The sequence below is a fragment of the Cajanus cajan genome, chromosome 3 (genome assembly GCF_000230855.2).
Source record: "Cajanus cajan strain Asha chromosome 3, NIPB_CcT2T_4, whole genome shotgun sequence".
Classification (NCBI taxonomy): domain Eukaryota; kingdom Viridiplantae; phylum Streptophyta; class Magnoliopsida; order Fabales; family Fabaceae; genus Cajanus; species Cajanus cajan.
Genome location: NC_138519.1, coordinates 68,749,477 through 68,768,800, shown reverse-complemented (window position 1 = coordinate 68,768,800; position 19,324 = coordinate 68,749,477).

The window sequence follows — 19,324 nt, the reverse complement described above, 5'->3', positions numbered from 1 at the left end:
AAAAAAATAATTAAAGTTTTAAAATATTCTTAATTTTTTGTTTTAAATTTTTTAGTTTTACATCCACAACATTTAATTTAGTATTTTTTTTTCACATATCTTTCCTCTTTTTTTCAATTTTTACATGTACTCCCTTATCTTTCCTTCACCTCACTTATTTTGGTAGCATGTGAAAATTGAAAGAGAAAAAAAAAAGTGTGTGAATAACAAAAAGAAAGTAGCAAATTGAAAGTTGAAAGTGTAAAATTAATTTTTTAAAAAAAATTATAATATTTTATAAATTTAAAAAAAAGGAGGTGTACTTATAAAAAAAACAGAAAAAAAAAGGAGGTGTATATATCATTAGTGTTGAATTGGTATGAACTGTCGAACCCAAAAATAGTGTTTAGACCATATTATGAACCCACTGAATCACCACTCTTGATCGAAGAGTCGACTTACCCAAAAAAGGTAATCACCTCGTAGAACCTAGGTCATTAATTATTTATATTATATGAAAATTTTATTTTCATATTTTTATTTAAAATAAATTTAATTAATAAATAAATAGAAAAATTTATTAGTTTTTCTTTTTTGTGTATAAAACAATCTTAAACAATAACTATTATAATGACAGAGGTAGTATATGATAATATGTAATAAAAAACAATATAATACCATCAAGGTTTAAATATGTTTTTAGTCCCTCAAATTTAAGGTAGATTTATTTTTGGTCCCTCAAATTTAAAATTATTATTTTTAGTCTTTATAATTTCAAAAAAAAATTATTTTAGTCTTTATATTCAAATTTTGTTAAAAAATTTATCAAATATTATTGCATAAAATCTACTTATTAGTGTTCCTATTAGTAAAAATATTACATTAAATTTGATTGATATTATATAATTGTTTTAATTAGTCACTTTCAAATATGTTATTAGTAATCTAAAGGATTAAAATAAAATTTTTAAAAATTCTAAGAACTAAAAATAACAATTTTAAATTTGAAAAATTAAAAACAAATTTATCTTAAATTTGAGAGACTAAAAATATATTTAAGCCTACCATCAAATATAATGTCTGTGTAAGTTGCAATTCTTATGGCACTGTTGTCGCATACACTATATTGAATACTTCAATTACTATTGTCCAATAAAAGCCCGATTGAGTAACCAAACGGCATAGAAAATATAACACAAGTTGTTTTCTAGTGTCCAATGAGTAAGAAAGGTAGTGAGTGACCTAAAATACCAGCTACACCTAAAAAAGTACCATTTTTTTTTTTGGGTAACTAGAGATAATACCTAAAAGAAATACCAAATGTTGTTTTTTTTTTTGAACTTGACTTTAATATACTGTGTAGATAAATTTCTCCAAAAGTATTTTTAGAAAAAATAAACAAATTCATAAGATATCATATATTAATTCTCTCATGTAGTCATGTTAGTTTCTTCATGAAAGTTTTTTTTTTTATTTATCATTTTTTGGCTTAGAAATATTTATAATTTATCCTAGCAATCCCATATATGGTTTTTCTATCATTACCTTAAAGATATGGTCAAGGGGTTAACAATATTTTCTTTTATTAAAAACTACTTGTGGGATATATTTTGAACAATTAAAGATCACACTTTCAAAAAAAAAAAAAACCGATTCCTTAACCGTACTATAATGAGAATAGAAAAATCATTATATGTTATGGGTGACGCATTTGTAGGTAGCCCATCTTTTCTGCTTGTACATAGTGGGGATTTAAAATGGTATAAACTTTTCTAAGTATGTCCAAAGTTTTAAGCATGACAAAAGTTCTTGAACACCAACTATTGGATAATTCAAGACAGAAAATTTGACTTCAAACCCTTTGCTTCATCATACGCAAATGAGCCACCAAACAATTCTTTAACCCATTGGCTAATTACATTTATAACCACACTATTTTCTGAACCATATTCTATTTTTTTTTTTTTAAAAATCATATTCTTTATCCGATAGCTAAAGACTATTACTTAAAAATATCGATAGTTACTAAAAAAACAATTGTTCTTACAAGTGATTCAGTATTTATGATTTTTAATTATATATTAAAGTTTAATTTTTTATTTGAGTATAAAATTACGAGCTAATCACCTATATATTATTAATGTAAAATTTAATCAATTATATTTTTTATTAGTATTATATCATTTACTCATTTAATCAAATAAAAATAAAATAAAATAATTAAAAAAATATGATTGGTTACTAGTATAAAATATATATCTTATCTATGGACTGTACGTGGATCGGTAGTAATTAACATATGCTTATCGTGTGATTATAATTGTGGCCTATAAATATGCATAGTTTTGGCTTGGAGTCCTGCACCATATCCTCAATTACTATATTCTTCAACTCCAAAAGCTTCTCATAAAATGGCAATGTCAAGGTTGTGGTTGTGCACCATCTTGGTGTTGGGGTTAGTTGTAGTTTCTGAACCACGATCTCTCCCTTCATCCTTGGAAAGCCATGCCACTAAATCAGAATTTCAATTGGGTGGTGATGGAATTTTGGCAGTGGTTTCAGGATTCAAACTCAAAGGAGTAGTGGAGAACCTGAAACATAACCCGAATCGTCTTAGTCCCTCAGGCCCAGATCCCAAGCACCATTGATGAAGATTTGGAATAATGCTCCAATATTTGTCTTGGGGATACTCGTGAGCAATTGCATGCTCCTTGTTATTATTGTTAACAATAAATCATGTGCTTTCAGTAATAAGATATTGGAGCTAATTCAGGTGCCATATAGTCCCTTTAGATTCTAATATTGGGCACATTATTTTATGCTATTGCTTTTCTTTTTTTCTTTTTAACCAAGTAAAGACTATCAAAGTGAGTTTTCTCTCGAGTCTCCCTCTTATGTAATTTCTCTTATATGTAATGCATAAGATGTTCTTAATGAAATGAAACTTTTATGTGTTTAATTAGTACAGGTGTATAAGAAGTATTTTTATTAAATATGACTTATATTGAGAAAATATTATTTTATTACTTTAAAAAATTATCATAAGAATACCATGTCAAGTTTACGTACCTCAAGTGAGGTGGGTTCTTTGATTTGTGGTAATCTTACACGGTCATTTTGTAATATATTCTGCCACCATAATTGTGATGTCATTTTGTTAGGATTAAACAATTATTCCATGTGACGTCATTCTATTTTGTCGTAAAGAAAATACTGTATTTATGTTCCATGGTTCACAGGGAGACCGAAAAGCAGCAGGGGTGGAGATTCTTTTATAAGCCATTCTGTATCCGTTGATTTTGAATTAAAATGCAACCTGTTTTGAAATAAAACAACCTTAAAATTAAGTTGCAATAGAGAGAATAGAGAAGTAGTGTTGAAGACAGAAACATTTAGTATTATCGATAATTATTTAATAGTAATAAATTAATTATTTCTATTTTATTATTTAATAAAAATATTAATAATTATTATATAATGATTACTAAAAATGTATTTATATCACATCAAAATTTATTATTAGCGATAATTATTTTTAGAAAAAATTTAAGTCTCACATAGACTAGAAATAAAATAATTAAAAAGTATATAAGTGAATGATAGCTCTCAACTTACAAGTATGTTTTATAAGGTTGAGTTAGGCCTATAACTTACTATTCTAAGTTGGTATTTAAGAGATAAGATAATTAAAAAAATTAAGAATATATACTTAAGAAGATAACCTTCATCTTCTAATTCTCACATCAATTAGAAATAATGTAACTAAAGAGTATTTGTACTCATCTTACAAGTCCTACATCGACTAGAAATAAGATAATTAAAGAGTATTATAAATCTTTTCTTAAACTTTTAGCGGCAATTTTAAATGCCAGTAACAAATGACACAAAAAGTTATACACTTTTCCCGACCATTATGAGGGTCTTTACCAGCATATAGAATAATTGTCGGTAAACGTTCTAGCGACACTGCATACAATGACTAATGTGTGAAATGCCGGTAAAAGATTTTGTAGCGATTTTTATTGCTACTAAAAGTCATATTAAATGCCACTAAAAGACCATTTTATTGTAGTGGAGGAAGACAAATTGGACAAAAGAGAAAAGGAACCAAAGTTCGCACGAGAATACTCCAAAGTTTTGCACCATTTATCTATCAATTATCAAGGTAAGAGAGAAGTGAATAATCTCGCTCTAGAATGTAAAATAATTGTTAGATAATAAGTTTGATCCTCGACCTTATATTTTGTCATATGTATTGTATGAAAAAAAAATCTCAATTTATATCTATTATTTGATTTCTATCTTTTACGAGACTCTTCAATTCTTTTATTGATGCAATTTGTAAATATGTAAGGTTAATTTGATATATTAAATAGATTTTGTATGATTTGAGTTGTCCACGAATTCCTATAAAAACTCTAAAGAGATGCATTTGGATATTATTGTGTGAGAAGTTAATAGAAATATAAACATGCATAATTCTTGCCTTTTAGATGAGTAATATGACATTTTTGATGGTACCGTTTGTGTATGTAAATTGATGGGTTGTAGAAAGAATACGAAAATCTCAAATTGCAAGGTTGTTGTTTGTGGAAACAACACTGAACTATATGTTATATATGCTAAACACTATGATGATAGAGAGCAAGGACTACTCTTTGTGCCACTCATGCAAAGCATGAGTTTCACACTGAGTGTGCTTGTCACATTGGGTGTGGCTTTGCTAGAGAGTAAGGGTTGCTCTCTAGGAGTCCTACGCTAAGAGCCAGAATGGTGTTGAGTGTACTTGTTGCATATTTTGATTTCCTTCATCTGTGATCTTTGAATCCCATTGATGTGATGTAAATCCTTTTATTACTTATTACTAATGCTTAATGATGTGTGTGTATATTAATAACATGATTGATAATAATTAATAGAATGGATGATATGGATGATTCTCGTGTTAATTGTTGAATGTCCTTGAGAATGATGGATTGAGTATGAGTTGGGAAGTTATGAGAATTAAATGTCGTGAATGGAATGTGTGTGTCACAAATCGTTAAATGGCAAATTGTTTGAATATATATATTGATATCTTAATATTGCATTGAGTCATGAGTGACATGCATCATATGCACATAAATCGATAAATAGATACATATATTTTTTATATATATTTTAATTGGCATCACATGCATGCAAATCATAATACATGTCTATTGCATTTCATACGTGAATGCACGGACGGATTTACTTACAAGATAGTGGGGGCACTTGCTCCCACTACCATTTTACACATACACAATTTTTTTATCAAAAAAATAATATATTTTAAAAAATAAAAGTTATATTTTAATATATATATATATATATTTATTTATTTACATCATTGTATGTATGAAATATAGATATTTATTTGATATTTGTCAAACTTTCGAATAAGATTAGTTCTCATATGTGATAAAAAATATTCCTTAATAATGAATCAAATTTTTTAAAAAGTTTAATTATAATATATATATATATATATATATATATTAATGCTCACATGTATAATATAATATATTATTTTTTATTAAATAATATTTACAGTATACATGTTTACCTTTTATGCTTTCTATTTATTGTATATGTTAATAAAAAAATCAAAATAATAAAAATTGTAAGATTGTATATGTTGATTTAAAAAAATCAAAATAGGAAAAATTGGAAGATTTATGTTCTATTTATAATTTTTATTATAAAATATATTTTAAAATAAATTATCATTTAAAAATTTATATCACATATTAGAAACATGTTTATATCGTAAATAAATTAAACTTGATTTTTATAAAATTTAACGTATTTATTTTTATATTTTTATTAGTGTTAAATTATTATAAAATAGCTATTTAAGATTGTAGTTCTAACTAAACATTTAAAAAATGTTTATGACAGATAAATATGTCATATTTAGAACATGTATTTTTAAAGAAAGTTAGGTTCAAATCTATTAAATTATAATTAATATAACATAATTTGACCTAGTTTATTTTCATCCTTAATAATAATTATTGATATAAAAGCTTGTAAAAAATAATTATAATATATATTTATACTTTTAAAAGTTATATGTAAAATTTTTAATACTACAAATATATGAATACGTATATATTATCTCCATTATCTAAAATTTTTAGATCCGTCATTGTGTGAATGTATATGTGTTTTGAGTGATTAAGAATAATGATTTGTTAATTTGTGAATGAATTGTTGTTACTTGTGTGATACATAATTATATGTGTAACCATGTTGTTAATATTATAATTGATATGTTTTATTTGTTGGTTATTCGACCTTATTTTACGCTTTAAGTCCGAGTGAGATATTTGTTATTCCCTTGTTTTTTTGTTATTTGTTATGTATATTATTGCATGAGACTTATCAAGACACCGATAATCCTGGTGATGAAACTTAGTCTTTATTTTGAAAGAAACATATGTGATATCAAATATAATTTAGAGTTATTTTATTTTATAGTTAAATATTTTCTAAGATATGATATTAGACCACAAGTTATGTTTTATTTTAAAGTTTCATTTTGGTATGAATAGGAGTTATTATATGTGGTGTCCTTTGTGAAACTTAATTATATTCAATTAACTTTAATACATGAATTCAATTTTTAATTAAAAAATCATTTATATTAAATATTGTTACATGTGGAATAGAGTGTGACACGTTGTGAATTACTTTCAGTTAGCATCAATCATGTTTTTTGGGTTTTCGATAATTAATAGTACCTAACGAAAATGATTCACTCATTTGCCAAAAGTGGATCTTAATTGTTTGAGGTGGCATGTGTATATTAGGTTCATGGTACCTAATAGATTAATTATTTTAACCTATAGCTGGCAAGTTAATTTCGTCCTATGCCACTAAATATCATATATTAAGAACGCTTTGAAAATCTTAACGCATCAAACGTTGCTTTCGTATTAACTGCGCGAGTGATTCACTCACTCAATTAATGACCCCACATAGCTATCTAGCAGTTATCTCTACATTATATTGTTTCACTCACAACTCACGACTCACAAGGCTCTTTCGTTTCGCCACGTAGATATCAAAATCTCCACAGTAGTTTTGGAAAAGCAAATTAATTAAAATATATATATATGTATCCTTGATTTTGAAATTTTGATAACACATGAATGACGAAAAATATTATCCAAACAGGATAAAGCAAGAAACAATTGAAGGTGATTCCATCAAGATGATCTGCATCCACCAGTACCGCAAAACCATTCATCAAATCAATATATTACATTCAGGCCATATCCGATAAGTGTACTCTAATAGGGAAAGTAAGAAATGGTACTCATTCATCATAAAATTAACTATTATTATTATTATTAATATATATATATATATATATATATATATATATATATATATATATAAAGAAAAAGAAAGAAAGAGATGAAAGATAAATTTAATATCTTATGTTTTATATTAAATTTTAATAATTCAATCGTTATATTAAAAATTATAATAATTCAATTGTTATATTAAATTTTTTTAATATATATCAAATTTGCAAATTTAAAAGTTATTTAATATGTTTTATTAATTTAAATCGATGGATAATCATAAAAGTATTTTATATGTTAATTTATGATTATGTTAATTTGAATTTAATGAAATTAAATATAAAATAATTTTTAAATATTTTAAAACTTTACAAACTTGATTTACATATTAAAATTTTTTAATTTAACAGATAGATGATTAAAATATGATGTAAAACATGAATTATTTAATGAAGTAAATCAAAATAAACTTACTTTTGAAATAAATAGATCATTTATTTATTTATTTTTTATTCATTATAAAGAATATTTTTTGTTGAACATGAAGATAATATTTGTCAAGAATTTGATAGACCAAATAAGTGAATATCCTCTCCCAACTTAAATTTATATATATATATATATATATATAAACCTCAAAGGTAACTCGACAATATACTCAAAAGTTAAATTCAATACTACTTTTAAATTAAAACTTTAAATAAATTTTGAATTAGATTTTAGTAGTATTATTTAATTAATGAAAATTAAATTATTAACATAGATATTATATATAACTTGTTATAATAACAAAACAATTTAGTTGGTATAGAATATTGATGTATATTAATACATAAAATATTAATATAATACACAATATCGATAGTATAATTCCTTAATGTGTCTATATTAACAATTTAATTTTCGTTAAACAACGGTTATACTCTCAAGAAAGTAATTCTAACATGGCTATTATATTTTGGTCTCTTGATAAATGGCTTTTTCTTAATTAGTAGTATATACGTACACACAATAAATTAAATTACAATATATCCTTTATTTATCTTCAAATTAAAAGGCATGATTTCAATTAAATGGACAAAATATAACATTTAATGTTATACAATATATTTTTTTTTGTACAAATTTAATTATTATCTTTAGAACAATAGATATAATAATATATAAAACCATTAACTATATATAGTATTTATTGTCCAGCTATCCTCATGAACGGAAATTAAATTTAAAAACAGCCATTTATTTCATACAAATTTATAAAACAAATAAAAGACTTAATCTATTCTTCTTGTTCAATGCTTATTTCTTCCTTATCCATAAGAATCCTGTTTATCCCAATGGAATTCTTTAACACAATGTGCTGACATAAAGGATAACTACCAAATCACTCACTTCTTTTTGATAGTACTCACTCACTTTACGTCATATTAACTAGAGTGATCGAACTAATAGTTAAAGGAAAAAAGAAAACTAGAATGAACCAACAAGAAATAAATTATATAAGATTAAAATCTGCAAGCAGATCAAATCTTTAGCACGCGAAATTTAACAATACATCATCTTATATTTTTACAAACATATTATATCATGCAATAAAATTTTATACTAATTAACTTTTTATTAATACGTCGAACATGAAAAATTCCGGCAGTGATACATAAGTAACGTTAAAAAATATTAAACAAAAAGTTAAACTTGCTTATATTTTTTGTCTGACACAAAATCTAGTCAGACTGCCAATCTATTGCGAAGCTTTTATTATCTAGCTAAGATCCAGGTTGTCGTCACCTACAAATTTTTTTAGTTTTATAAAAAAAAAAGCATAAAATAATTTAAAATTTTAATTGCAGTCATATAAATTAACTGGATGCACGTCATGCACTTGCAAATCATACTGCACACTATTGGTTTCCAACAATTTGCTGGCCTAAGAAAGTGGATATCACACATCAATCACAAGCTACCATTGGTTCAACTTCAATCATCAACCTTTCGCAAATTGCACCTATATGGAAATGAACACCAGATTTCAGCTACACTTCACCGCACTTTCAGTGATGGATACAGATCCTACGATATAATATATTTAAGTATATTATAAATGAGTAGAAATTACATTATAAATACCACATTCCTGGCTCTAATCTTTCCTACACTAGCTAGCTAGCATATCTTAAGTCTTCCAAAGTACTTAATTTCTTTCTTGTTCTTGAGAAGGGTACTAGGATGGCCATGTTGACAACAAGGTTTTTGGGGTGCATTTGCTTGGTCTTGGTTTTAAGTGGAGGAGGTGAGACACGACCTTTGAACCCTACAATGGTAAGGAACATGGTAGGAACCTCGAATTGGACACCAATGCCACAAATTGCAGAAGAAGGTGGACATCGTGACGCACAAAGATTGAGTCCCGGAGGACCTGATGCTCATCATCATTAGCTTATACGTCAACTTCATACATATATATATATATATATATATATATATATATATATATATATATATATATATATATATATATATATATATATATAATTAATATATATGCATGTGTAAAAATTCTCATGTATGTATGTATATTTATGTTACCGTCTTTTTTGTTTTCTGCCTTTTTCTTTCTACGTCTACCTCATTACATGTATGGAGCATGTTTAATTTTGAGAATGAATTTTGTGTTCGCTCAACAAGACTTTATAGTTTATACTTTGGAAATTTTAATGGAACTAATCTGTCCCTGGCTAGTTATACTGACTAAAAATATTGGTGCATGCAAGAGAAAAAAAGACTGCAAGACAAACATATACATATATATTTGAATTTAAAATTAATTGGATGATTAAGGAAGTAAAGATGATGATCGATGTATAGTGGAATCACATGAGTTATTGTGTGATTCGTCGTGTCATGCTGTGCCTACTTGTATGAGGATAAGTTAAGTGGCACTAAAATTATACACATGGTGAGAATTGAAGTTGAATCCATGCCAGAGTATTGAGAGCAAAGATTAGACTTTTCTTTATTATTATAAATGCAATGTGGCGTTTGCCTCGCTTTCTTAAGACTGATATATATTCAGCTTCGTGGAAGATCTAATGGCTATTTTCTTTTTTCTTCTTTTTTTTCTTTTCAAACCAATTAAAGGATATATTACTGTCATATACTGTGTAACAGTATCATTTACGGATCCAATGGCTATTTACCTTGGGCATGCAACAAATTAGATGGATACCGGTGGCAATGGCAAGTGAATGAATTAGATAACTTTTGATTTGGATTACGAGCATGGATGGATTAAATATAATTTTTATATATATTTATTGAAACTTTATTAACAAATTTAATACATTCATGATTTATTTAATAAAAATTGGTTATCAATTAGTCACTAATTTTTTCATGGAAGGATATGTAGTCCATTAGTAAAACTATTTTTAAGAAATAAAAATATTTATCTAACTACGTTAAAAAATACTCTAACGTAAAGTTAAGTTTGAAAATATTCTTGACAAGGTTGGATCGAAGATATTTTAGTGAGAGAACGGTTTTCTGACCGAGATCAAGATAAAAATTAGTTGGATTAACTTCAAAATATTTTGATGAGGACTAAAGTAAAAGATAATTTGGTCGAGGTTGAATTAAAAATACTTTTATTGTCTTTGGATTAAACAATCTTGATATATATGTCGATAGTCATGGAAATTAGTACAGTTTGTATGCATAAAGGTTTGTTTGCATTATTGCACAAATTAACTACCATATGAATGTAGGCATTGCAAATAGTGGTGGAGCTTGACCAAAATTTTTAGAGATCAAAATAATTAAGATTATAATGTCTAAATTAAATGTAATTATTTTTAAATATTTTTATGAATATTTTAAGAATTTAATTATACTATTCAAACATTGATTAAAAGACATAAAAAAATGAGTTTGGAATATATAAAAAATATTTTAATTAAAATGCTACTTTATGTTTATTCAATAATAATAATAATTAAGAAATGAAAAATTTATAATTGATTTTTACTAAAATTAACTAAAAATAGGCAATACACACACATATATATATATATATATATATATATATATATATATATATATATATATATATATGTGTGTGTGTGTGTAATCAGAGAAAAAAATTTGAAAAGATTTAGTGTAATTATGCAATAATTTAAGCAAAGAAGCATGTTTAAATAGATATTTATTGAGTTTCATGCTTAAAATTAATGTTTTAATTTTTAAATATTGAAAATTTTCATTTTAGAAGATGAACAATTTTTCACAATTAAAATTTACGAATCAAACAAAGTTAATTGTTTTCTTTCATCTTGTTTACAACTCCTATATGAACCACTAGATCTTAAAGGCAATATTGATAACTAGTAGACAAAACTATTACATATTTATAACATTCATGTATATGCATGATATTTCTATTTTCAAATAATAGGTTGCAACTATTCGTTATATCACTAGCAAATTTTCGACAGACCGTCAAAAAATATAAATTTTTTGATGGAAAATATAAATTTTTCGACGATATTTCCGTTAGAAATTTATGACAAATTTATATTTTTGACGGAATTTTCCGACGAATTAAATTATTTTCGATAGATTATTTTTTCCGACGTCACTTTTTCCACGGATTTAAATTCGTCGAAAAAATAATCCATAAAAAATTTATCCTTTTCTATCAGAAATTTCCATCGAAAATTAACATTCCTTAAATTTTAGATAATCATAAGAAAAACTAATATATATCATATATATATATATATATATATATATATATATATATATATATATATATATATATATATATATATATATATATATATATATATATATATATATGGTAAAAGTTTTTTTTTGGGGGAGGGGAGGGGCGGCGGGCTGGCTCCTAATACATAAAGTCATGTCTCATAAATTAAATTAGACAAAATTTTGACATATCTTTATCTTCTAAATTTAATCTATATTTTAATTCAAATATCTTAGTTATTATCCAACATTGTTTAAGGATAAAGTATTTGTTTATATAGATACCTAAATATCTTTCTAATAATAATAAATTAAAATTTGACAAATTTTTCTAAGTTATAATCTATTTAAATAAACTCACAATAAGTTTTGCGTTTATTTAAGTAGTCTCTAAATTACTAAATTTTATGTTCTTAACATATATATATTAGGGCTTGTTTTAGAACTTTCAAATTAGCTTCATCAAAATAGTTTCTAAAGAGCTTCAAATGAGTCTCAACCATTAGTATAAAAATTATATTTATTGACGTATTTTTTATGTCAAATGTTATACACACTACATAAAAATTGACATAATGACATATTTGTAACTATATTAAAACATTCTATAATAGATATTAACTTACTCGTCATACAATGTCATTTCTATAAAGGATAAGTCAACACCCTTAATAGAATATATTGATCAACATTTGATTTTAACTTTTTTTATGACGAGTATTGATTTATCCAATATAAAAAGAAACATTTTATAACAGGTAAGTCATAAAATTATATTACGTTCAAGACTGACATAAAAAACCTTCGTTATTGTAGTGAATAGAACTAACATAAGCATCGATTTAAACTACCCAAACTAGCCCCAACATAAGCACCATGATTCCCATATAGATCTCAATTAACCATCATAAAGTCACCCCAAGTCCAAAATAGCCCCAAACCAACCTTAGTCAACTCGAATCAACACCAACCATGAGTAGCCCCCAAACCAACCTCATATCAACACCCAAAATAGGCACCAAATTAAAACATAATTCTCATTTGCATATTTCTACTAACACCAGGCATACAAATTGTTAAAGTCCAAAAATTACAACATTTTTCATGCATAGTCAAATCCAAAAACTAGCTCGCCGAAAACAAAAACAAAGAACGAAAGAATTGGGATTAACAAACTTAGAAAGCTAGCTCACTGGAAACACAAAGGAGAATAGTAGGTCAATGGTGCACAAACTCTACTGGACAAAAATAAGGTCAACGAAATGGTTGGGTTGTGGTCAACGAAGCAGAATGCACATAACAACATAAAGACGAAGTAGAAATAGTGAGCACAAATTGATTCTAAGACATAGTGTGTAACGATCTGCGCGCCGTGGTCCCTACACTCAGTAGAATCGCACTAAATAATAATGGACTAAGAAAAGATATTAAAACTGGATAACCCATACATACAAGTATATGTGAAAAATAATATTATCTATGTTTCTATGTACAAATTATAACACCATATATGTACAGTCATCCCAAAATAATATCACCCTAGTGTCGGTTAAGCACGCCTAGTCAAACACTCCAACACTAACTCCGACACTGGGACAAAACACTAGATCTCATCAGTAGCAGCCACATCAACTCCAACCTTACCCTGACCTGCTCCCATACACTTCATCGCAGTCCATCCACATGGAAACAGAAGGGTAAGCTAGAGTTTAATAAACAACCATACAAGCATAAGAATAATTATTTATGCTACTCAACTATCAAGTCATCAAATCATGAAGTCAAACACCATATACTTCATCATAATAACAATCATGCAATTAAGCAACACATGAGAGATATCAATGCATATCTATCATCTAATGCGTCGTCACGCATTCACCTAGGAGATTTCCCTAATAACAGAGCGGTATAAGTGACATCCCAATCTTATTGAAACCACCTCAACCGTTTTCATGCCCAATGCGCCCGCTCGATCACAGCTAATCAAGATATAAATCATCACTCGGGTTTACTCGAATGATGTCACTTACACACTTGGAAGTTCGGTTCCACTGTCAGGTATAACACAGTTGGGTACAGGCTTACCACGACCTTGACATGCATTACCAAGTCACTTGTGGAGTTCGCCCACCGACTATCCACAAGGAACCACGCACCTTTCCCACTACTTGGTTAAGGAAATAACCCTCGATCTCATACCCCGCTCCAACACTACCTAAGGACTTAGAGGAAAATCACCCAAACCAGTGGTCTATCCAAGCACCACTCTCACCCAAAACCAGTGGCCTATCTAAGCACCACTCTCATATAAATTAGTGGTCTATCCAAGCACCACTCTCAAGAGACTCTATGTGAGCTCTTCTAGTTCAAAAACAGTTTCCCTCTCCTAAAGTCCTAGGCTAGACACATGTCATAAGACATCACATGCAATAATGCATCATACATCATACATGGTCAATCCACCATCATGATCAATATCATACTCATATGAACATATACACATGTCATATCATATTCAAACATTCATATATATTCATTACCAAGCATACATATGAATCATACATTACCATACATCATATATCATACATACATGATCCAACTTCAACCTTAAACATGCAAAAGCATCAATTTCAATCAATATCACTAAGCATACTTACGCCCAGCATAGTCATCTCGTGCCCGGCCTAAACCCAACTCGAGAGCTCTAAAGCTCATCCATGCTCGGCGCATTTGGCTCGCGCCCAGCGTCACTTAGACAGAGACTCACAGGAGTCTCCATGTCGGGCGCGCCCACTCTACGCCCGACGCCTTCTAGATAGAGGCCTCCAGAGATCTCCACACCTGGCGCACCTACCATGTGTCGGGCACCATATTAGTAAAAAAAAATATCACATTAAGCCACTATCTAGTATCGCGCCCGACATGGCTCTCCTCACGCCCGGCGTGACTCATCGAGAGCCTCCCACCTCAAATCGCGCCCGGTGCAACTAACCTTGCGACCAACATGATTAAGAAATGGTTGCTTCTGTTGAATGCACGCCCAGTGCCAAGAACATACGCTTGACGCAAATTCAAATAGCAGCCTCCCAAAACTTCAAAAATTTCATCTCAAACCTGAAAATCAACAAATCCATGCAATCCATGAAATATAACACATAAGCTCAATACAACTTGAAAACAAACTCAGATTCAACATGCATCCATCTAATTCATCAAAATCACTAAAAACCCCATTTTTCCCAAAATCCCGAAAAATGAGCAATTCCTTCAATCCAACCATTGATTCTCAAAATTCATGCATCAATTAAGTTTCTAAACTCACATGCAACCAAACAACCTACATTCTAGCTTTCCTCACCTGAAAATTGGCTCAGAATAGGCAAGAACTGAGAAGATGAAGAATTTTCCTCCGAAACTCGACGACTCACAAACTTTAATCCTCCAAAAACAAGCTTCCTAACCTGAATTTCAAGAAAAGACAAAAGGAATTAGTGATTTAGAGAAGAAGAAGAATCAAACAGAGAAATTTGGGAAAGAAAGGAGCTCGCGGGCCTAGAGCCCTTCTCTCTAAAACTTCTCTCTAAAATTCCTTTGAAAATGAACTTATGAGACTCCCTTCTCAGAGAAAACATTAAATACTCTTCTCTCTAGCATCTACTAAACCTTGAACCAACTTACTACATTACATAGTGAACCTTAAAATGCACATTATATGTCAATTATAAATATATCATTAATAAATTTTTTTAATATTACAAAGTTATCATCGCATAACATATTTTATATCGGGTACAACAATGTCACCCGAAATAAAATGTGCTTTTTATATTGACTAAAACAACATTTGATATAGAAAGTTTGACCATATATATTTACAAATTTATCTCTATATTATCTTTTATGATGAGTGAATTAAAAATATCTTCATGAAATTATTGTTTTGCACTAATAGCACCAATAAGCTATAATCCTAAGTTTTCTTATCAACTGCACATATTTTTAATATTTTTTTATTTTTACTTTAAATTGCTGTAATTAAAACTCTATTCGATTTGTTTACATTCAAGAAAGTATTATAAATTAGTGATTGATACGATAATTTGAACTCTATCTACCGTATATGCTTGTCTTTTAAACATGTTTTAGACACATCAACAAACTATTTCAATGTTTAAAAAATATATAAATTGACATTTGAACTGTTATCTACGTTCTCTGGATCGCATAACGTCAATGTTAGAATCAACACGCTGTTTCAAAATTTTCTTATTTAGTGAAGCCCAATGCACCAGAGGATGCATCCACGCATCTTAATTTGCCAATCTAGTTAGGTCGAGTCTTCTTGCGTAAGCATTTAATTTCTTAAAAGAACTATAACCCTTTTTGACTAAAGTTCTTCCAACTCTATCTAGTACCTAATTAACTATTTCTCAAGTATCTTGGCTACATGGCTCTGTATAATCAATGAAAAATAATATAATTGTATTCCTAGCTATGATAGGACCCCCAAAGTTAGGGTAGATTGGCTTACGTCATGGCTTAGGATACCTTACAAGAATGAAGCCCGAAAACTACTCAAAACTCTTAAGAGTACATGAATTTTGATTTAATTTGTGGCGCTGATACATAAGCATTTGTTTCTTTTGGTGTTTTGAAAGGTCAACTCCTGTGTACGTAATTTATTCTAGCTCCATGATATATAATTCTTTCGGCCGTTTTTTTTAATGGTAGATATGGATCCACACTCAGAAGCCACCAACAGTGGCCATTATTTAGCCTCGTACATTCATAGTGTATGATTTGAACATGGAACATGGCGGGTATTCTATGTTCGTGCAAATTTCTTCTGGTTAAGGATTATACTATCCTAATTAATTACATTTTTGTTCTGATTCAATTATGTAGGCTTGTTTCTTAATTTTTTTTTTTATCACTAAGACTTACAATGATTCAATAAGATTCAAATGTAAGATTTTGTGTACAATAACCCAATTCCACTACTAAACCATGTCTTTTGAAAAGGATGACCTAACGTGCTTTATTTAAAAAATAAATAATTTTTTTTATTAAAAATATAAAGTATTTTTTATATTTTAATAAAATTAAATAAACAATATATAAAAAATAATAATTTTTTTAACAAGAATACAAATTAATCAATTGAAAGATGTTTTCTAACTAAACAACTTTTTTAAAAGATGCTGAAACGAGCTAATGAAGATTTATTGGACTTAATTGATGAAAAATTATCTGAATAAGTATTAGAATATAAATCATTTTAGATAGGATATTTAGGTTAGAATTTCTAGAAGTTGTGTACCGCCCAATGAGTCCAATCGCTTAGCAATAGCATCCTAGTGAGCTACAAGGTTCATTGCTCAATAAAATATCTTTAAAAAGTAGGTTAAAAATTTAATTCAATCTTACAAATCAATTTGTAAAGTAAAATTGTTCCTCACTTATATGTACTATTATAATTATATTTTCGGACAGTGTTGGATGTTTAACACACCTCTTTTATATCGATGACCGAATATCTCGAGCGTTAAATTTACAAAATTAGACATTTGTGGATAATTTGATAATGACCTAATAATAGATAGTTTGATAAGGCACTAACAATCAGTAATCGTTAGGAAAATATACTATCTTAGAAAAAATGAGTTAAGAACTTAATTTAACATTACAAAATCAACTTATAAAGTGAGAATTTCTCATCACTTATATACACTATTATAATTTTATTCTCAAATGATTTGGGATCTCTAACAAAGTTATTATTCAATGACAACATTCAAGTGAGTTATTCTCATCTCCAAGGTTTGAAAAATAGACCAAGAGTTTATACAGACAAATTTATCTACAAGTACTTATAGGAGACAAAAATAAAAAAGAAATAATAAAATAAACTTTTGTATAAATTAAAATTAGCTTACACATAAGTTAATTTGTAGAAATTTTCTCTATTAGTTAGGTTCTTCAAAATTTTATTTTTAACTGATGATAAACTATAGTTTTAACTTATGAAAATATTTATTTTAATGTTTTTTTTATTTTTATCTCCTATAATTACTTTTAAAGAATTTTATTCATATAGAAGCCCTAATTTAATCTCAGCAATGAAACATTTTTTTGTACGTCAATTAGGAATGGGACCAACATCAATGCTTGGGGATGATATTTTCCTTACCAATATAAAAAAGAGATATTTGACTACAATTTGAGACATTCTCATATTTTGGGCAATGTTCTTGCATGGCAATCAATCACAACCTCTCCATTTCTTATGGATTCATCTCTTCTCTTCTCCATTTCTCCATCTTCTCTAAGTAACTTAATTATTAGTTAAAATTCATATGAATTGAATGATCTTTCAAGAAGGGAAGCAAACATTGTTTACTCAATTGCTTAATATCATTATGGTCTTAGAATGATAGTGATGTGATAAATCTTTATATTTAATTATATTTTTGTTGGTTTTGTGATCTAGAAAATTAGTCAAGACAAATTTGTTAATCGAAGCATGTCTTTATTTTTCGGAGGCCACTTAATTGAAATTTCATTTAATCATATGTAATCTTTTAATCATCAATTAATTATATTCAATATACTTTTGTTTGTGTGTGTACAATTAATTAAATCAAGTTTTTATATAATTAATATATGATCATAACATATATTCATTTATCATAACATAATCAATTACTATGTGTTAAAATTTTGGTCAATATATGATCATCGGTACGTCATCAGTTCTCTGCCATGCAATTTTCCATTTCACTGTGTACTCTTATTAAATTTATATTTACGATTTTCTATATTATTTACTCATTCAAGGTTGGACACTATGTAGTAGTGGGGTTTTGGATAAATGCAATCATGAAGATGACGACGAACAAGTTGACACAAAATGAAATTCAAAATATTATTAAAAAAAATGAAATTCAAATAATGACTGATCTTAGTAAATAAATAGTATATATAGGTTGCACGCGTTGCTGGCTATCGTCGCATGCACTTGGAGATATCTCTTTTACGTATAAAAGCTAAACTAAACACTTATCATCACCTCTCCTCTATCATATCGTAGCCACGTATGAACCATGAATCATTTCTCAAAGAGATTACTACTTACACTATACGACGACACAAGCTTAAAAGAAAAAGCCAAAATTGAACAATATTAATAACCATCTAATTTGTTAAAAATAAATAAATAAATAAGTTGTCGCAAGGGTGACTAT